Here is a 23095-nt window from a genome sequence, read left to right as displayed (position 1 = left end):
TATATATATATATATATATATATATACCAGTGAATAAGTGTTTTTAATGTTTAATAAAATTAAATTGTGTTTGAAACTGTAACTTCATTTGGGTCTACGCTTTCACTCCCTGCAGCCTTTGAGCTCTGCTTACCTTACGTTTTGGTTAAGTTTTCCCAAACCACGACGTATGTGAACCATCTGGAGAACCAGCTTCCATCAGAAAACACGACAGACCTCCACCCTGGCCTCTAATGCGCTCCCGCTTGACACCACCGTAGTTGCAAATTGGGGGGGGGGGGGGGGGGGGGAGGGGGGGGCAGTGGATGCATCCTACTGGGCGTACGGCTCGGAAGTAACCGATCTGTAACAGGGAGTTGTGTCACTGTGGTTCCAAGTGATGCTCATATTGCTGCTGCTGATGCAGACCCACGCGCCAAAGCCATACGCTGAACACAATGGACTTCCCTCTCGGTAATGCCCCATCTCTCGTCTTCTTACGACCGTATACTCTCGTAACTACCGCTGCCAGCAACGACGTGCATTGGCTACATTCCTGCAAAGTCTTTCTGTAAAATCACAGAAGGAATATCCAATTATATGACCTCGTCTAAACTCAGTGAGGTGTTGATAATGATATTTATGTTGCGTAACCGGCATTCTTGACTAACATCAGATCGCCACGTCCAATCTTAAAGGTATCTACGTTCAAGACTGTTGCAGTACGGTACTTATTTAATGAATAAACTGATTTTTATCCTCATAGTAGTGCTAATAGCGCCAGTGTACTGCTACTGTTGCGAAATTTCAAAATGGTTCAGATTTCTCTGAGCACTATGGGACTTAACTTCTGAGGTCATCAGTCCCCTAGAACTTATAACTACTTAAACCTAACTAACCTAAGGACATCACACACATCCATGCCCGAGGGGCAGGATTCGAACCTGCGACCGTAGCGGTCGCGCGGTTCAAAACTGTAGCGCCTAGAACCGCTCGGCCACCCCGGCCGGCGTTGCGAAATTTGTATAGACTTCACTTTCAAATGTAAAAACACATTTCCAAATTTCGTTTATGTCGCAGAACTCCTTCTAGGTGTTGGAATTTTTTTTTCCGTCAGTGTACTGACGGTTAAATATATTTACTTTAAATTTACTCTGACTGATCCTAACATCTACACACATGAGTCTGACGATAGAATAATTTTCAATTTATTTTACTTCTACAAATGTTTGCTAACGGCAGACACCCCCAAAAATGTCCTAATAAGTAAGACCCTTTATAAATTTGATGAAGTCGCTTTGGTTGAACTAAATAAAGAGATTGAAGAGTTTCAGATGGACTGCAAAGGTAGAAATAACCTACCAAGACAACCTTAAAACTAGAGAATAGAACACACAATTTAAAGAAACAATACTTCAACACAAAGGTGCGAAGCAAAAAAGAATTAAGCTAATCGCTCTTTCACAGCTGCAAATGAAAATCACGAGACTGACTGTGCTTGCAGGTATTCTACTAATAAGAATAAAAAGAAACCACATATTATCGGTGCTTATGGCGACTACAGAATGTGGGCGGAAATAGAAGGAGTGGGGGAACAGCTTGCACCCCATAACGAACGACATGTACGTAACTTCAAGCCCACACAAGCCGAATGGTGAAGTTGAACCAAGAAACTGCTCACCCTTACGGTCTCTTATTCTGCTGTAAAATCGTTCCAGTATCGGATTTTTTATGAAGCTCCATCCAGCTCCAAGTTACAGGATGGAGACCACAGGACAGGTCGGACTGTTGACAATACACACTGCCTCCTCCGTCACGGCCGCAGGCCCACTGCCGATATAAACAAGCCGCAGACTGCCAAGGTACCCACTCAGCACTCGCACTTCCTCGTCCAGGAGACTCTCCACTGTACGCCCTATCCTATTCTTTAAAAATCCGTTCCTCAGCTGCCGTGGAACGCGGATGTTCGTTCCGACAGAAGCAGCCAAAGAACTAAGGTAAGAAAGATCGATACTATAGGGCAAGTCGAAGGACACATTTCTCTTAGATACCGACAGCGGGGCACTTACACGGGTATTGGTAACGTCAAGGCGTACAGAGCGATTACCTAGTTGGGCAGTGTGTAACTCAGTGTTGCAATTTAGGATTAGGCATATTCGTGATACTGAAAACGTCGCGGCCGGCAGTTTGAGTCAAGTGTTTAACGAGGAGAGGGACGAAAACCTTGATGCAGGCTTCCTTGGGGAGTGTTCACCAGAATCATTAAGTAATCAAAGCTGCGCTATTTTCTCTGGGTTTCCACAGCTCTTTAAAGATTTTGCGGCACGGCAGGATGTAGACCCTGAATCGAAATCTGTTAAGGAATGGATAAAGAAGGGAGAGGTTGTTGAGCCGTCCTGTCTGAAGGGAAACTGATGTGCTCGCCACTGGCACGGGTAAATAGACCATCTATAGGGAACAAACAAAAATTTATTGAACACTGTTTACATAAAAATATTCTGCATAATACAACAAAAACAAAGATTGATCTTCAATAAGCGAAACAGAATGGATGACAGTCCTTCAGTAAGTGAAACTAAATAAATGATGGTTCGTAAATAACAGAGCCACTTAGACTTCCAGAACCACAAAGTAAATAAATAATTTCCATGCTACTTCAAATAGTTTCACACACTTCATTGAACACAAACTTAGTCTTAACAATTTTACGCTAAAAACACTGAATTAAGTTTCCGTAGTTCTTTAATGAGCAGGATCTTCAACTCCTAATAACCTTAGGTTAAAACAGAAAAATAAGTTTGTCAGCGCACGGTTAAAATCAAAGTTCAGATCCAAGCTTCAGTCAAGAAGAATAAACACTTAAAAATTTCATGGTGTACTTAGCAGAACAAATATTGGGAGCCAACAGTAATGAAATATGTAAGTGCGAGAAGGATACAAAGTTTCTGTCGGACACTATATCGTCAGATAGAAGAACAATCGTATAATTATATCAAGTATCAAAGAGTTCGTCCCTGAGCACTACCAACTGCGGAGGCAGCCTGCTGTTCAGAACTCGATGGCTCAGTCCTTGCGGCAGATAGTGGAGATCTTCAGGTTGCTGGCTGCGACAGAACTGCTCTACAGAGCTCATGCACTGGCCGCATCGCGAACGAATACGTGCGGGCCTGTTTCTGGCGCACGACGTGCCACATGCACGACGAAGTGCAGTTCCCAACGACCTATACCGGCGTCGTGCGTGGCACGTGATTACCTACCTGGTAGGAGTGCTGTTGACGCCCTCTGCTGGTCTGTCCGAGGAGTTCTGGGGTTGTGAAGTTCCGTATCGTCTATACCTTAGGGGCTAAGCCCTCTGCAACCCGCACTGCGAATAAGTTGTGCGTGGTGCCTTCGGCGCCTGGTGTATGTAGCATCACAGCAGAAACGTATTGTTCTGCGGACCACGACAACTGCGTTGATAAGGGCATACTGCCGGCTGATTTAGTTTTTTTAATTTTCAAATATTATCATGAATCACCAGTGGGCAGCCACCTGGGCGTTTCCAAACGGGAATGAACATCAGAAAGAATTTCATTTGGAAGGGCATGGTAGATCAAGTCAGTCACGTTAGTGTGTAAAATTTCCGGTTTAGCAAACCCGCATTAAATAGGCGGCCAGTATTCCAGAAATCGGATCCTGACGACATAGAGCCCATCCCATTGTGCTCTGGTCGCCATGTCCGATCGCCATCTTGTGTTCCAGGTCACACATCTCGGACTCTGACGTTATAGTAGAGCTGCAACAGTATCTCAAGTTTGGGCCATTAAGCCAGACTTCCAAACTGTTATAAGTATCCCTACGGTCTGAGCTGGACTGTGACATCAAGAACCAGTGTTAGTATTCCAACTGTGGGGCAGTGTACCACAATCCTACGCTGTTATAAATAGCCCGACAGGACTGAACTGGATTTTGACTTGATACAGCCAGTGCTGGTTTTACGCATCAGCCAGCATGACAATGCAGCATCTTGCATTTCCCATCAATTCGTATGAAAGACAACAGACCAATTTCAACCGGGAACACATTAGCACAACTGGGCTGTTTTTGAATTTCGAGCAAAAATTTGAATTTTTCGCCAATATTTTTATTTTCTGCCATTTTATATATAAGGCAATTGAACTTTGTCAGACGGCGAGGTGGGCAAGGATTGGGGCATTCCACGACTCATCGATGAGATCTTCAGTCATCCACTCTGTTCCTGAATGCCCACAATATTGTCGCAGAAGAAGCTGAGTAACACAGTCACCGTGATGTAGTGGTTATGATACTAAACTGTTGCATGGAGGGTCGTGAGTTAAATATTCACCTGAACTGTAAAATTTTGATTTCTATATTCGGTTCGAGTACATTCTAGAAGTATCCACAAATGTCAAGAATCATTGTAGTCGAATGTAAGAGAAGCATACCACTGAAGAATAACTTGATCATCCCAGCCTCTGTCGTCTCGTTTAAGAACGGATTCAGTGAATTGTGGATAGTTAACTGTCGCCGAGTACCGCAGTTCCCTCCAAGACGCATGTGCGTAGCAAACGCCGAACAGCTGAGCGTCATAGAAACCTCCCATGTCGAGTCTGTGGGCGAAATTGGCGCTATCACTACGACACAAAGTCTTCTAGCTCGACTATCACCAGATCTCATGAAGGAACAACAAAAGAAGCTACTTGCCATTCTTCAAGAGTTCTCTGAATGCGTCAATCCACAGGTGAAAAGCAAATTAGACAAATCGACGGTGAAGCACCGGACTAGCACTGGAGACCATCAACCAATAAGCCAGAGAGCATACCGTGTGTCAGCAACAGAACGTCGAATAATTCGCGACGAGGTAGAGAAAACGATGAAGAATGACATCATTCAGACTTCGCTGAACCCATGGTCGTCACCAGTGGTTCCCTTTAAGAAAAGGGATGGAAGTTGGCGCTTTTGTGTCGATTACAGAAAGCTTAATAAGATAAGGACGTTTACCCCCTTCCACGAATTGATGGTACGCTATATTGTCTGAAGGGGGCTACGTTTTTCTCAACCATGGACTTGTATTTGGGATACTTGCATATCGAAGTAGATGAGGCTGATCGTGAGGAAATTGCATTCATCACCCCTGAGGGCATGTATGAGTTTAAGAAAATGCCGTTTGATTTGTGTAATGCACCACCAACTTTTGAACGGAAGATGGATAATCTTCTAAGGCACCTGAAGTGGACGATGTGTCTTTGTTATTTAGATGACTTTATAGTGTTCTCAGAGACATTTGATAAACACATAAAAAGACTGAGGGCCGTTGTTAAGTGTCTCCAACAAGGCGGACTGAAACTTAATCCAAGAAAGTGTCTCTTTGGAGCAAACGAAATCAAAATACTTGGACACCTTGTCTCAAACGAAGGTGTGCGGCCAGACCCAGAAAAGGTGAGCTCTATAACGGAATTTCCTATTCCAAAAAGTGTTAGAGATGTGAGAAGCTACGTCGGATTATGTTCTTATTACCGTCGTTTTATCAAAGATATTTGTATCAAAACCAGCCCACTCCAAGAGTTGTCAAAAGCCGATGCTAAATTTATCTGGGGTGGTGCTCAACAAGTTTCTTTCGATGTGCTGCGAAAAGCTCTGACGACTGACCCTTACTTGGTCTGTATGATGAGAGAGCACCTGCAGAAATACACACAGATGCCAGTGTGTATGGGATCGGTGCTGTTCTGGTGCAAATTTCGAATGGAAAAGAGAAGGTTATAGCCTATGCTTTTAGGACACTTAAAAGAGCCGAGAGAAACTACTCAACTACAGAAAGAGAATGTCTTGCTGTGACCTGGGCCATGTTTACATTTCGACAGTATCTCTATGGAAGGTCATTCGCAGTTGCTACAGACCATCATTCACTTTGTTGGTTGACAGGTCTTAAGGATCAAACAGGACGTCTTCAAGAGTATGACATTACCATAGTATACAAAAGTGGAAGAAAACACCAGTGTCGACTGTCTCTCAAGAAACCCTGTGCAAGAGTATCAAGACTTTGTTGAAGATAGTGACTGTCTCGATGCACTCCAGGATCTCTCTGCTGAGCAGGAGGACGCCAAGATCTCAAATTACGCTTGCCTAAAATCAGTCAGAGAATGTGAAAGGACAATTTAAGGTATTTATTGGATTACTTTGCAAGAAAAACTTCGATCCGTTTGGAAAGAGGTGGCTACCAGTGATTCCTAAACACAAGCTCTTAGATGTTCTACAGAAATTCCATGATGCACCTGAAGCCGGACATTTAGGATTTATTAAGACCTACGATAGAATCAGCAAGAGATTTTTCTGGCCAGGTTTATTTAGGAGTGTCCGCAACTATGTGTCGCACTGTCGAGAGTGCCAGAGGAGAAAGGCAGTTCCTCAGAAACTACCTGGCCGACTCATACCAATTCCAACAGCCGAAACGCCTTTCCAGCGTGTTGGGATTGACCTCCTCGGACGATTTCCATCGTCTGCTAGTGGCAATAGATGGATTATTATTTGCACTGAATATCTGACACGCTATGCCATTACAAAAGCAGTGAAAACAGCTGAAGCATTCGAGGTAGCCAAATTCATCTTGGTAGACACTGTACAAGACATGGTGCTCGAAGGTCGTTAATTACGGATCGAGGGAAAGTTTTTCAATCGAATCTTGTGACAGATAAACCGTCAGTACAACATTCTCATCACATGACGGCTGCCTACCATCCGCAAACTAACGGGCTTACTGAACGCCTTAATATCACCTTGGCCGACATGCTATCAATGTTCGTCAATGTTGAGCAGAGCAACTGGGATGAGGTGCTACCTTTCATGACGTTTGCCTACAACACCGCCAAACAAGACACCACAGGATTTGCGCCATTTTTCCTGGTTCATGGGCGTGAGGCGACTACGGCCATGGACACTGTGTTTCCTTTACATCCTGATAACGTGGACGACGACTGCATCGGCCAGGTGTTAACCAGAGCTGAGGAAGCGCGGCAGTTAGCTCGACTCCGCACGCTGCAGGCTCAAGTAAACGATCGCCGAATGTATGACGCGAGCCACCGCCCTGTTGTCTACCAGCCTGGTGACCTCGTCTGGATCTTCATTCCTGTTCGGAAGGTTGGTGTCTCTGAGAAGCTCCTCCGGCGCTACTTGGGACCTTATAAGGTTGTAAAACTGTTGTCTGATGTTACTTATGAAGTTGAAGATTCCGACCCCGACACAAGACGACGAAAGATCAGAGATACGGTCCACGTCCTTCGAATGAAGCCCTATAACGATCCTGCAACCCAGGGTAAATTCGAACCTCCAGGGACAGGCAGCAACCGGAAAGGTGACGAAGAGCTTAGCGGCGAAGGAAGTTCTAAGAAGATCACCCCCAGGGCGAACATCGGGAGTCGGAGTACACAGGACCGATGACTCGTTCCCGGACTAGGAGGATATAACACCTAACGCTGTTCTTTTAGGGAGGGAGCTATGTCGCAGAAGACGCTCACTAACACAGTCACTGTGGGATAATGGTTATGGTGCTAGACTGTGGCAAGGAGCCGGCCGAAGCGGCCGTGAGGTTAAAGGCGCTGCAGTCTGGAACCGCAGGACCGCTACGGTCGCAGGTTATAATCCTGCCTCGGACATGGATGTTTGTGATGTCCTTAGGATAGTTAGGTTTAACTAGTTCTAAGTTCTAGGGGACTAATGACCTCAGCAGTTGAGTCCCATAGTGCTCAGAGCCATTTTGTGGCAAGGAGGGTCGTGATTTCAAAACTCACACCAACTGTCGAATTTTAATTTCTTTATTCGAGCACATTCTAGAAGTATTCACAAATGCGAAGAATCATTGTATTGGAATGTTCTGTAACTGTATATATACCGTATGTGTTCTGGCCGGAGGCAGTTAGCTCCACGCTCCTGTATGTGCAAGTGCTAAATAACCTTCGTTAAATGAAGTTAGTGTTAGTCATTCAACTAATTACACCTTCTTCTACGTGACAATAATATATTTACTATCATCTGTCAATGGGAATCAGAAAGGTAATCCAGTCACGACTACGACTGGCACTAGTATCAGGCAGTGTGCAGGAGAAGACGTGAATACATATTCCTGCCTATCGCAGGGAGTCATTAGCAATCTACAAAGCTTTCATGGAGCGACTCAAGAGTGTCAGGCTATCACTGCATCCTCTCAGTATCTTCAGGAATTTAGAGTCCTTTCAACATGCAGGTCATTAGAGTCCGAGCGAAAAGTCGGGGTGGAGAATCATGGTGAACAGAAATCGGCCGTACGCTTTCAAAGGAACCGACAGTTCATTCGCCTTTAGCGTTTTTTGGAAAGTAATGGAAAACTTAAATCTGCGTGGTCGGGCGGAGATTTGAAACATTGTCCTACTACGTACATCAAGGAGCTTACTCCGCAATCTATCTTACGGTGGGTGGCGGATGGTGGTTGTTGCGCCACTGCAGTTGCCCCTTTTCCTTTTCCAGCCATGTATAGTTCGCAGGAAAACGATTGCTGGTGAACCGCCGTTTGGGCTCGAATCTCTCTGATTTTATCTTCATGGCCTTTTCTCGAGATACACTTAGGAGGAAGCAATACATTGTTTGACTCTTCTAAGAACGTACGCTTTTGGAATTGTAACAGTAAACCATACAGTGAGATGAAGCGGCTCTCTGGTGAAGTTTGCCACTGGAGTTGACTCAACACATCCACGAGGCTTTCGCATTTATTGAATGAACATTTAACAACACCTATTGCTCTTCCTTGGATCTTCTCTATGTCCTCTATTAGTTCTGTCTGTTGCGGATCCAAGACTGAAGAACACTATTAAAGTATTTATCGAATGATGTTTTGTAGCTACTTCCTTTGTTGACGGTCAACATTTGCTAAAGATTCTTCCACTGGATCTCAATCTGGCATCTGTCCCAACCACAATTAATTTTATATGACTTGCATTTCAAATCGCTCCGTACGCGCCTTTAATGGAAGTCACCCCTTCCAGTGATTTTTCTGAAATCATACACTATGTGATCAAAAGTATCCGGACACCTGGCTAAAATGGACTTACACGTTCGTGGCGCGCTCCATCGGTAATGCTGGAATTAAGCATGGTGAAACTTTCTAGTAGATTAAAACTGTGTGGCGGACTGAGACTCGAACTCCGGACCTTTGCCTTTCGCGGGCAAGTGCTCTACCATCTGAGCTATCCAGCACCACTCACGCCCTGTCCTCACAGCTTTACTTCTGCCAGTACCTCGTCTCCTACCTTCCGAACTTTACAGAAGCTCTCCTTCGAACCTTGCAGAACTAGCACTCCTGAAAGAAAGGATATTGCGGAGACATCGCTTAGCCCCTCCATGAAAAACACGACCACATCATAACACCACCACCTCCGAATTTTACTGTTGGCACTACACACGCTGTCAGATGACGTTCATCGTGTATTAGCCGTACCCACATCCTGCCATCGGATCACCACATTGTGTACCGTGATTCGTCACTCCACACAACGTTTTTCCACTGTTCAATCGTCCAATGTTTACGCTCCTTACATCAAGCGAGGCGTCTTTTGTCATTTACCGGTGTGATGTGTGGCTTATGAGCAGCCACTCGACCATGAAATCCAAGTTTTCTCACCTCCTGCCTAACTATCATAGTACTTTCAGTGGATCCTGATGCAGTTTGGAATTCCTGTGTGGTGGTCTAGATAGATGTCTGCATTTTACACATTACGACCCTATTCAAGTGTCAGCGGTTTCTGTCAGTCAACAGACGTGGTCGGCCTGTACGATTTTGTGCTGTACGTGTCCCTTCAAGTTTCCACTTCACTATCACATCGGAACCAGTGGACTAAGGGATGTTTAGGAGTGTGGAAACATCGCGTACAGAAGCATGACACAAGAGACACCCAATCACCTGACCACGTTTGAAGGCCGTAAGTCCCGCGTAGTGCCCCATTCTGCTCTCTCATGTTGTCTAATGACTACTGAAGTCGCTGATATGGGGTACCTGGCAGTAGGTGGCAGCACAATGCACGAAATATGAAAAACGTATGGTTGTGGGGGTATCCAGATACTTGTGATCATGTAGTGTATGAATATATAATACAGGCTCTTTCTATGTATTGTCAATACGTTACATTTCGTTATTCTGAGGGTCAGCTACTATTCCCTGCAACACACGTCAATCTTCTGCGAGTCTTATTCTATTCCGCTACAGTTTTCTAGCGTTGCGATGTCTCTGTATACAACAGCATCATCCACGAATAGCCTCACTGAACTTCCGACGTTATCTGCCATGACATTTATGTACAGGATGTTTCAAAAAGAATTCCTTCATCTTGTGTGGTAATAATTGTGAAACATGGGAAGTGACGGCATCGAAATGTGTGTTCTTCGAATGGGCGTGGCCAAGAGTTTCAGGCTGGCTCTGAGCACTATGGGACTTAACTACTGTGGTCATCAGTCCCCTAGAACTTAGAACTGCTTAAACCTAACTAACCTAAGGACGGCACACACTTCCATGCCCGAGGCAGGATTCGAACCTGTGACTGTAGCAGTCGCGCGTTTCCAGACTGCGCGCCTAGAACCGCTAGACCACCGCGGCCAGAGTTTCAGGAAATACGCCGTTAGCTATCAGCCAATGCCTCTTCCCAGTTTGCAGACAGCTAGAAGTAAGATGGCGTCCGTTTAACAGAGGGTGTTTCGTGTGCTGCAGTTTGCAAAGAGTGAGTAAGTGATTTCGGTCCAGCATACTTTTCGTCGGCGATTTGGGAGTAATCCGTCCGCACCCAAATGCATTCGTCGTTGGTATCACCAACTGGATGCTTGTGTATATTTGAGAGTCCGGGTCGACCTCGTACTTCTGATGACATGGTGGAAAGTATTCGGCAAACATTTGAGCAAAGGACAGTGTCTCATACAACTGTCTGGCAAGTGTTAAGCATACAGACTAAAATTAGTGCAAGCTCTTCTGGTAAGTGATAAAAGGAAACTGATTGACTTCAGCAATGTTCTGCTAGAGCACGTTTAATTTTCAGTAATGAAGCCACATTTCATGTTAGCGGTAAAGTAAACCGATCTAACGTGTTCATGTGGGGACTCAAGTACTTCATGACATTACCGAACACGAAAGAGACTTACCTAAAGTTAACGTTTGCTTGTGCCATTTCTAGTGAAAAATAGTCGGTCCCTTCTTTTTTGAGGAAAACTCAGTGACTGGAATGAGCTGTCTTCACATACTGCAGACTTGGCTTTTTTCACAATATCAGGAGGGCTCCGATGATTTATTTTTCCAGTAGGCTGGAGCTCCACCACAATGGTACGACAACGTACCTCGGTTTCTCAGTGACATTCTTCCTCAACGTGTGGTACGGCGCACGGGACCCCGAGACGCTGCCCTGCATTCATGGTCTCCAAGATTTCCAGACACAACCCCATGCGATATTTTCTTGTGGCTATATGTGAAGGAAAGTATTTTCATCTCCTGGTGACGTAGAAGAAGTGAAGAACAGAATAATAGCCCCCATAACTTCTGTAAAAACACATCGGGTAACAATTTTGACGATTTTAGTTATCGTCTGGATATTATTCGTGCTGCTGCAGTTGGAGCATTTGTAATAGCATAGCTAAGCATTTAAGACTTTGTATTCTTCAATTTATTCCATGAAACTTCCTGGCAGATTAAAACTGTGTGCCGGACAGCGACTCGAACTCGGGACCTTTGCCATTCGCGGGAAAGTGCTCTACCAACTGAGCTACCCAAGCACGAGTCCCGCCCCGTCCTCACAGCTTTACTTCTGCCAGTACCTCGTCTCCAACCTTCCAAACTCAACAGAAGCTCTCCTGCGAACCTTGCAGAACTAGCACTCCTGAAAGAAAGGATACTGCGGAGACGTGGCTTAGCCACAGCCTGGGGGATGTTTCCAGAATAAGATTTTCACTCTGCAGCGGAGTGTGCGCTGATATGAAAGTTCCTGGCAGACTAAAACTGTGTGCCGGACCGAGACTCGAACTCGGGACCTTTGCTTTTCGCGGGCAACTGCTCTACCAACTCAGCTACCCAAGCACGACACATGCCCCTCCTCGCGGCTTTACTTCTGCCAGTACCTCGTCTCCTACCTTCCAAACTTAACAGAAGCTCTCCTGCGAACCTTGCAGAACTAGCTCAGTTGGTAGAGCACTTGGCCGCGACAGGCAAAGGTCCCGAATTCGAGTCTCGGTCCGGCACACAGTTTTAATCTGTCAGGAAGTTTAATATCAGCGCACGCTCCACTGCAGGGTGAAAATCTCATTCTGGAATTTATTCCATGTTTGAAGTAAGTTTTTATCGATACATTTGAAGTTTTGAAATGAGGTCATTCTTTTTGAAACACCCTGTATATTATGGAAAGTTGAGTGGCTTAACTGCTGCGGGTACTTCGCATGTTATTACTGCTGCAGTTATTTGAGACGGTGCGTCAGCAATAAAAAGTGGTGCAGTCGCAGCTACAGTATCGAGGACACGGTAACGTTTCAGCGGTAGCGGGCCTTGGCTGCCTCAGTACCCAGCAGCGGGCCTCTGCCGGCGAGGAGGCCACACGGGTCGGCGCGACCGTAGCGGCGGTTTTTCCGCGCGGGTGGCCTGATCGACTGCGACATCGATACCCGGCGGTACCTGCTGGTCGCTGCCGCTCCGCTGCCGCCAGCACGCGTGTCCGGGGCTACTGTCATCCGGATCCCGGTCGGCCGTCTCCCCTCCTCTCATCTCTGACTTGGCATTGCCTGCATTCTCTGATTACTCCCCCGACCGCAGGAGCAACTTTTTGGCCGTGACACATCGAGTACCATCTATACATTTCCTCATCCTGTTCTCCTTTGTTCTTATGGAAATCTTCCTCCCTCGGTTAATAGTGTAGTCCGGTTTCCTGAGGGTTAAGTAATGGAGAATTGATGCATATTGGATTCATAGTTCCTGAGGAACATGTCTCGCAAATATACAGAAGAATGGAAAAGAAAATTTAAGGTCTGTTATGTGACAGTCAGGTTGGCCTTAGGAAAGGTAAAGGCACCAGAGAGGTCGTTCTGATGTTGCAGTTGATAATGGAAGCAAGACTGCAGAAAAGTCAAGGCAGGTTTCATACGATTTATGGACCCTGATAAACCGTTCAACAGTGGTCAATGGTGCAAGATGTTCGAAATTCTGAGGCAAGTAGGGATAAGGTATAGGGAGAGATAAGTGACACATGTGTACAAGAACCAACAGTGAGTAGTAAGAGTGGAAGAAAAAGAATGAAGTTTTCGGATTAAAAAGAGTGTAAGGCAGCAGTTTAGTCCTTCACCTCTAGTGTTCAGTCTATACATCAAATAATCAGTGGGGGATATAAAAGTAAGGTTCAAGAGTGTGATTAAAATTCAATGTGAAAGGGTGTCTATGATAAGATTTTCGCTGATGACGTTGCTATCCTCACTGAAAGTGAAGAAGTTGTTGTGTCGGTATCTGGGCCGACACCGTGAAGTTGAGATGGCTGAAAATGAACTCAAGACTAAAGCAGCCGGGCGTGAAGTCTGGAACATGAGAACTTATAAATGAATAAGAAGAAAAGTATGTAGATGCTTATTACTTATCTTTTAATTGTTCTTTGGAATACATCTCTCTTGAATACTCGTAAGCTATAGGCACTGATACAACTGGCGCCTTGCTAGTTCGTAGCCATTAACTTAGCTGATGGCTATTCTGTCTCTCGGCTAATGAGAGCGAAAGGCTTCGTACATCTGGTCGGTAGCTAGGTTCTCGTACAACTGGGCTGTAGCTAGGTTCTCATACAACTGGGCGGTAGCTAGGTTCGCGTACAACTGGGCGATAGCTAGGTTCGCGTACAACTGGGGCGAGTCCACTCTCGTATCACGAGACCTGCCTTGGTGGTGGCGCTAGGTCTGCGATCACAGTGGCGACACGCGGGTCCGACATGTACTACATGGACTGCGGCCGATTTAAGCTACCACCTAGCAAGTGTGGTGTCTGGCGGTGACACCACATTCCTCCCCCGCAAATCGGCGAACGGTTGTGTGATAAGGCTTCCGCCCGCCGTGGGGAGGACCACATGTTGACGTATGCGATGAGGTGGGGAGCCTAACAACAGGCGAGGCTGTGCCACCCGCACCCGGCCATTCGGTCCGAGGGGAGCTAGGAAACGCCTGAAAAACTAGTCCAGGGTGCACGTCAACATGCGGTGTATGCGCCCGTAATGAGACAGGAGGGACCGAAGGGTCGATTTCCATTGCGTCGGGGTAGCCGACGCGCGATGACGTCATGTGGTCCGGAGCGGGCGGGCGTTCCATGGCGGAGGACAGCTGGTCACGGGAAGCGATCGGCGGCGCGTGACCCTGGGAGGCGCTTGGCGGCTGCAACGAAGCGTCGAACGCGGGCGGCGCCGGCGGGAGAACAAGCGGCGGCGGCGGCGGCTGCTGCTGCTGCGGCGGTGGCGGCGCGTCGCCATGGGGCAAAATGGAAGGCAACACCTGGGGATGAGGCGAGCCAGTAGATGGGTCCCCAGGACGCTGACCGGACGGCACCGTCGCTGAAAGCAGACGGGGAGCGGCAGAACCCGAGCGACGACAGAGGCGCAGCCGATTGAGATGCCGACGCACCTCACCAGAGGCCCCCAAAACCAAATACATCGCGCGGCCGAGGCAGCGAAGAATGCGCCCTGCGAGCCAACGCCGTGAACCTCGATAGTTGCGATAAAATACAACGTCGCCTGGAGCAAAAGCAGGAGTCTGCCGCTGCACAGGAACCTGATGCGGCGGATGCAGCAAAGACATCAAGGTGCGATGAGGACGACCGTGGAGCAACGCAGCCGGCGAGCGACCATCTCGGGGCTGAGAGCGATACGAAGACAAAAAGAGCAACAATGCGTCCTCCCGAGAATGCGACTCTTTCAATTTCAACATCTGTGACTTGAAAGTCCGGACCAATCGTTCAGCGGCACCGTTGGACTGTGGTGAAAACGGCGCGGATGTCAGATGTTGAATACCATTGGCCTGGCAGAATGACTGAAATTCTGCGGACATGAATTGTGGGCCATTGTCGGAAACAATAGTCTGCGGAAGACCTTCAATGCAAAAGATAGCAGACAACGCTTGTATGGTGGCGGAGGACGTCGTGGAAGACATCCGGACAACAAAAGGAAAATTACTGAAGGCGTCGACCAGAACTAACCATCGAGCATTCCAGAATGGACCAGCAAAATCAATGTGCAAGCGTTGCCAAGGGGAAGTGGCTTTTGGCCACGCAAAGACTTTCCGCGGCGGTGCGGACTGTTGTTCGGCACACGCCGGGCACGAAGAACACATATGCGTAATCGCAGCATCGATTCCGAACCAAGTACAGTGCTGACGAGCAAGTTGGTTCGTTCGCACTATACCCCAATGTCCTTGGTGAAGAAGCCGTAAAACAGAGGACTGTAACGAACGTGGGACCACGACTCTGGACTGATCATTATCAGAACGCAACAACAAAACACCACGTCGAACAAAAAGTCTCTCCTTGTGAGCAAAAAATCGGCGAACCAACGGATCCTCGATCCGAGACTTTGACAAAGGCCATTGCGTAGCAACAAAACGTAAAACAGTAGCAAGGACAGGGTCAGCAGCTGTGGCTGTAGCGACACGACGAAAATCAATCGGAAACGATTCGACCACTTCATCGGTTTCCGAATCAATGAACATGCAAGCAAGTTCGGAAGAATCGAATGCTTTATCCTCAGCAACAGGCAAACGGGACAACGCATCGGCGTTTCCGTGCTTAGCAGTGGACCGATACAAGATATCGTAGCGGTACTGCGAGAGGAAAATAGACCAGCGAATGAATTTCTGCGCTGTACGTGGAGGTACAGGCTTGGTCGGATGAAAAAGCGATGTCAAAGGTTTGTGGTCTGTGATGATGGTAAAGTGACGACCATACAAGAAATCATGGAACTTAGTAACACCAAACACGAGAGCCAAAGCTTCTTTCTCTATCTGTGAATAATTTCTTTGCGCAGACGAGAGCAATTTGGACGCAAAGGCAATAGGGCGATCATGGGAGCCAACTTTGTGCGCAAGCACAGCACCGATCCCGAAATCCGATGCATCTACCATCAACAAAAGGGGTTTCTGGGGATCGAATGGCGTAAGGCAAGTATTAGACAGCAACGCCGATTTCAACTGGCGAAAGGCGCGTTCGCATGCCGTCGTCCAGAGAAACGGAACACCTGTGCGGCGTAAGCGATGAAGCGGAGCTGAAAGAGAAGAGGCATTGCGCACATTCACTCACACCTTGTGATTCTAGATCGTGTAACGTTCTTGCGACCTCATCACGCAATGCGTGGGGAACATTGCGCGCCCTGAAAAATTTCGGTTGCGCGTTTACCTTCAGTTCTAAATGTGCTTCATAGTTTTTAGCGCAACCTAAGCCCGGTGCAAAAATGTCTGCAAATTCGTCACACAGCCGAGAAACACTGTCTGTAGGCACAGTCTGATTCACCGATAGGACCTGATTTACAATAGACATGTTAAACAACTTAAATAAATCTAGACCAAACAAGTTCACAGCAGAAGAAGAACGAAGAACGTAAAATGACACAAGTTTTGTTTGTCCCTTGTATGTTGCAAGAAGGCTGCACTGTCCTAACACAGGAATTTTCTGTCCGGAATATGTAGTTAGCTTAACATTTGCGGAACGCAACGGAGGTTTGCCCAGTTGTTTGTACGTGTCGTGATTGAGCAATGAAACTGCAGCTCCGGTATCGAGCTGGAATGGTATCACTTTGCCTTCAAAGTCTAAGTCCACAAAAAGTTTATTGTTCGGCTGACGACAAGAGGGACTGTTTTGTGCAATTGGAACAGACACTGGTACAGAAGCACTTGCTAATTGACGTGATTTCCGGCGACGTCGACGCACAGTTTTTGTGGGACGAACACAGTCACCGTTAGAGAAAGTGTCACTGGACGAAGTGGAATTAACGACATGAATGTCCATAGGCGAAGGTCCACGAGCCTGAGTGTCCTTGGTTCTATTCCGGCGCGAAGCAAAGGGCCTGGAATGATTTTGATTGTCTGATCTGAGCTTTTTCTGGCAAACACTTTGAACATGTCCTTTCTTATTGCAGAAAAAGCAAATAGCTTGGCGTGACGGGCAATGTTCACGCGAATGTCTAGTAGCACACCGCGGGCACGATTTCACTACATTTGTGGGCTGGCGCGGCACACCTGGCTTAGCACGCGGCGGTCGCTGTGTCGACGTGCGCAAGGCCCGGTTACCGGGCCGCGCAGCGCGTCCAGCGGGCCGGTTAATGTTACACACGGCTGGCGAAGTTTCAAAAGATTCCTGAGCACAGTCAAGTGTGTCCTGTCTATCCAAGATGTCTATCACTTGTTGAAGGGAGGGATTAACTAGTTTCAAAATTTGCTCCCGTATGCGAACATCAGAAACGTTCTGTGCAATTGCATCACGCACCATTGTATCTGAATAAGAAAGACCACAGTCACATTCAAAGGCACAGTCTCTAGTAAGTCCTTGCAATGTTGCTACCCACTCCCTATTAGTTTGACCGGCCGTACGTTTTGTACGAAAGAACGTATACCGTTTTGCAACCACATTAACTGTTTCTTTGAAATAGGCATCTAATGCAGACAAAATTTCCTCGTAGGACAAAGTTGCTACGTCGCGTCGGGGAAACAATTTCACTATTACACGGTATGTGGACACACCGACACAAGAAAGCAAAAACGGCTGCCGCTCATTACCTTGAATTCTGTAGGCAGCAAGGTGGAAGTTGAACTGGCGAGACCACTCTTGCCACGTCTCATCGGCTGCCACGTATGGTCGAAAGGGAGGTGCAACAGCGTTTAGTGGCAGCGGTAGCGAAGAAGCGGCGGCGGCCGCATCGGTTTGAATGGTACGTTGACCCTGGACGAGCTGTCCAAGGGCATCCAGTAACGCCTGCGTCTGCTGATTCTGCAAGCGATAAAATTCGGACAGTACATCTGGAGAATGTGGCGAAGCCATGACACAATTAAATGTAAGCAATCAGAACACTTTAAATCGTCGCCAATAAATGTTGCAAACGAATTAATACAAACTCTTTTGCTCGTCGCCAATAAATGTTGTGTCGGTATCTGGGCCGACACCGTGAAGTTGAGATGGCTGAAAATGAACTCAAGACTAAAGCAGCCGGGCGTGAAGTCTGGAACATGAGAACTTATAAATGAATAAGAAGAAAAGTATGTAGATGCTTATTACTTATCTTTTAATTGTTCTTTGGAATACATCTCTCTTGAATACTCGTAAGCTATAGGCACTGATACAACTGGCGCCTTGCTAGTTCGTAGCCATTAACTTAGCTGATGGCTATTCTGTCTCTCGGCTAATGAGAGCGAAAGGCTTCGTACATCTGGTCGGTAGCTAGGTTCTCGTACAACTGGGCTGTAGCTAGGTTCTCATACAACTGGGCGGTAGCTAGGTTCGCGTACAACTGGGCGATAGCTAGGTTCGCGTACAACTGGGGCGAGTCCACTCTCGTATCACGAGACCTGCCTTGGTGGTGGCGCTAGGTCTGCGATCACAGTGGCGACACGCGGGTCCGACATGTACTACATGGACCGCGGCCGATTTAAGCTACCACGTAGCAAGTGTGGTGTCTGGCGGTGACACCACAGAAGTATTACAGGATGTGTTGACTACAATGAACAGTCTAATTAGTATAGAATATGGATTGAGAATAAATCGAAGAAAGACGAAAGTAATGGAAAGCAACAGAAATAAGAACAGCGACAAACTTTTAATGAGTATGGGACATAAGTTTTTAATCTGAATAATAAATTTCGGAGAATGTATGTTTTGAAAGTGAACGCCCGTTAATTTTGTCTTTATGTAAATATGTGCACCGAGACAGGCTGTTCACAATAGTAGTTTCAGTTCTGACATTGACAGACTGAACAAGCAAATTATTCTGTTTCGCTTTACACTGCTTATACACTGCATCAACGAACAAAATAATTCCAAGAGATGCACTGGAAATCGACAGATATGTTACTATATTAGTCAAACGTTTAATTGTGTGTAATACGTTAAGTCAGGGGTCGTAAACAATACAAACGCCTCTTGAACTAAGTTGAAATGATTAAGCTTGTCCAGCACTGATTTCTCAGAACCAGTGACAGTGTGCTGAATATAAATACAGAAAACCAGAAATTTTTTGGAAGTATTGCAGCTGCGAGATGGACACCAACTACAGGGCCACCCACAGCTGTGAGTAATAGAGCCATTTTTCCATCCAGCTTTTCCTCATGTCGATACATCAGGGATTCTCATTCCATCGATCGCAATGCCCGTATGAGTCGGAGTCGATCTTTCAAAACCGTTGTTCTAAAGCTACTTAAATGAGCTGTTGTTGTAAAATACCACTTTGCTGACAATCATCCCGTTTAAATGGAGATTTCGTAAACCGATTTCCAATTACCGCTTTTGGGTTGAGACGTAAATACTTCAAAGTCGGTTCTGGAAAATCGCTTCTAGTTGCCGTTTTCCAATTCCGGTATCGGTTTTCGCCTCCATGTAAAAGCAACCGATTTTGAAACATGCTTGGGTTCTCAAGTCACTTCGTTTGAAGGACAAGCAGAAAAATCAAGAATGAGCATGAAGCTGTCAGACTGTAATACTTACGTGAAGAGAAGTAACAACTGTGTTGACTGAATCAGCAACTGGATCAGCTGTTTTCCAGACGGCATATTTAACTGAGGTAGCAAATCCGCTTCAGAGCCTAACATGTAAACACGACAGTGAAAACTGGTATCTCAAAATCGGTTTTCGTCTTTTGAAAAATATGTCGCACGCAAACATAGTGAATGAGTAGTGCACACGGCGTTCGTAGGCGGTAAATCTGGCAGTACTGTCTCGCCCTATTTTGTTCTCATCTGCGTTTCACTGCCTTTAACCGTTAACACGAGTTGTAGAGTTCTGGAGCTGCAGGGAAGTATGAGGTTGTAGTAACTTCCGTATTTGTCGACCATGGAGTATGCGCTGTTGTACCTTCCTATGTTCGGGGGACACGCTGAGTGCTCAGCAACTGCAGTCTGTTACCAAGACAAGCATTGTAAACAACGAACTTAAGAGTCCTCGGGATTGAGGGACGCAGTTAATGTAGTATTTTAAACTCGGTTAAGTCTGCCCCCGGTAGCTGAGTGGTCAGTGCGACATAATGTCAATTCCAAGGGCCCGGGTTTGATTCCCGGCTCGGTCGGAGAGTTTTCTTCGTTCAGGGAATCATTATCATCTCATCCCCATCGACGCGCAAGTCGCCGAAGAGGCGTCAAATCGAAAAACTTGCATCCGGCGAACGGTCTACCCGACGGGAAGCCCTAGTCACATGACATTTTTTATTTAGTTCAGTGAATATGTCCTCACATTGAGGAAAGCGTATGAATGGACTGAATAATGAAGACGAAAAATGCGTATTCAATGCATTGCATATCTACAACATTCCTAAGCATGATCTCTTGTTTTATGCGTGTTTGGACCGTTGTCAGTATTTTACAGCTTTCCTATGGAAGTAAATGTGTGCTGCAGCAAAGCACTCGACACAAGCGAATATTTTGCTACACACCTCGCAACGAACATCTCCAAATCACTACGACGCAAAGTTTCCCGACAGATGCCGAGGGAGTTCACGTGTCTTCCCTGATGAGAGTGAAGAATAATTTTTTGTTACAATGCGTAAAGATGGGTATATGTTTGATATGCAGTGCTGTTTAGTCACACTTAAAAAGGGAAATACTGATAGCCATTTTAGAACAGTTCACAAAGACTTCGAATCGGAAACAGCTCTTACTGTGCGCTGAGGAGGAAGAAACTTTCTAATCTTAAAAGTAAACTGCACCCACAGCAGTCGTTTTTTGTGAAACCTGTGCAAAAAGTCTCTCGTCAAACGCAGCACATCGCGTGTCAGAAGTACTGATAAAACGTGCAAAACCACTTGAGGGTGGCACATTTGTTAAGGAGTGCTTTCTGGCGGCTAGTGAGTTCAAGGCAATTTAAAAACAAGACAGAGATAATACCGGTCATTACCGAAATACATCTGTCAAGATGTGCTGTAACAAGAAAAATGGAATTAATGGCGGAAAATACAAAAGGTCAACTCATAGCAGATTAGCAGTCATGCTTTTGTTTCTTATTGCACTTAGACGAGCCAGTAGATGGAGTCGATTCACCTCAAATTGTGTTTGCAAGAGTTATATAATCGGATTTCAGTGTAAAAGAAGACTTCCTTACAATTTTGCCTTTTAAAGGCACTACAACATTAGAAGATTTTTATAATGCGCTCAGATGCTTCATTTCTGAATGTAATTTCCCAAATCAGAAACTTGCGTCCATTACTGCTGATGGAGTGCCTTGCATGGTAGACAAACACAAAATATTTGTTATCTTGTGTGCGAACGACGAATCTTTCTCACATTTCCTTAAGCATCTTTGTATTGTGCATCAGGAAGTGCTCCCTTAGATACAGTCAGAACTGTCGTGTCAATAAACATCATTCTATCAAGAGACTGCAAAGAAGTATACAGCCAACTTGACAGCTCTGCAGAGTCTGAAAACCAGTTTTTAGACTTCAAGGCGATAGAACCTGTTCTAGCTTTCACAGCTCAACCTTTCCAAAAACTGAAAGTACGAAATGAGTACTTTTTCTCTTGTAGTGAGACTGAACTTCAAGAGAAAACAATTCTATTTCAAAATGACATTTACTTTAAGTTAAAGTACAATGAAAGTAACCTTTGGAAATCAATGAGAATAAATACACTCCTGGAAATTGAAATAAGAACACCGTGAATTCATTGTCCCAGGAAGGGGAAACTTTATTGACACATTCCTGGGGTCAGATACATCACATGATCACACTGACAGAACCACAGGCACATAGACACAGGCAACAGAGCATGCACAATGTCGGCACTAGTACAGTGTATATCCACCTTTCGCAGCAATGCATGCTTCTATTCTCCCATGGAGACGATCGTAGAGATGCTGGATGTAGTCCTGTGGAACGGCTTGCCATGCCATTTCCACCTGGCGCCTCAGTTGGACCAGCGTTCGTGCTGGACGTGCAGACCGCGTGAGACGACGCTTCATCCAGTCCCAAACATGCTCAATGGGGGACAGATCCGGAGATCTTGCTGGCCAGGGTAGTTGACTTACACCTTCTAGAGCACGTTGGGTGGCACGGGATACATGCGGACGTGCATTGTCCTGTTGGAACAGCAAGTTCCCTTGCCGATCTAGGAATGGTAGAACGATGGGTTCGATGACGGTTTGGATGTACCGTGCACTATTCAGTGTCCCCTCGACGATCACCAGTGGTGTACGGCCAGTGTAGGAGATCGCTCCCCACACCATGAAGCCGGGTGTTGGCCCTGTGTGCCTCGGTCGTATGCAGTCCTGATTGTGGCGCCCACCTGCACGGCGCCAAACACGCATACGACCATCATTGTCACCAAGGCAGAAGCGACTCTCATCGCTGAAGACGACACGTCTCCATTCGTCCCTCCATTCACGCCTGTCGCGACACCACTGGAGGCGGGCTGCACGATGTTGGGGCGTGAGCGGAAGACGGCCTAACGGTGTGCGGGACCGTAGCCCAGCTTCATGGAGACGGTTGCGAATGGTCCTCGCCGATACCCCAGGAGCAAGTGTCCCTAATTTGCTGGGAAGTGGCGGTGCGGTCCCCTACGGCACTGCGTAGGATCCTACGGTCTTGGCGTGCATCCGTGCGTCGCTGCGGTCCGGTCCCAGGTCGACGGGCACGTGCACCTTCCGCCGACCACTGGCGACAACATCGATGTACTGTGGAGACCTCACGCCCCACGTGTTGAGCAATTCGGCGGTACGTCCACCCGGCCTCCCGCATGCCCACTATACGCCCTCGCTCAAAGTCCGTCAACTGCACATACGGTTCACGTCCACGCTGTCGCGGCATGCTACCAGTGTTAAAGACTGCGATGGAGCTCCGTATGCCACGGCAAACTGGCTGACACTGACGACGGCGGTGCACAAATGCTGCGCAGCTAGCGCCATTCGACGGCCAACACCGCGGTT

Source organism: Schistocerca serialis, chromosome 8 (assembly GCF_023864345.2).
Source record: "Schistocerca serialis cubense isolate TAMUIC-IGC-003099 chromosome 8, iqSchSeri2.2, whole genome shotgun sequence".
Classification (NCBI taxonomy): Eukaryota; Metazoa; Arthropoda; class Insecta; order Orthoptera; family Acrididae; genus Schistocerca; species Schistocerca serialis.
This window is presented reverse-complemented; position numbering follows the sequence as displayed.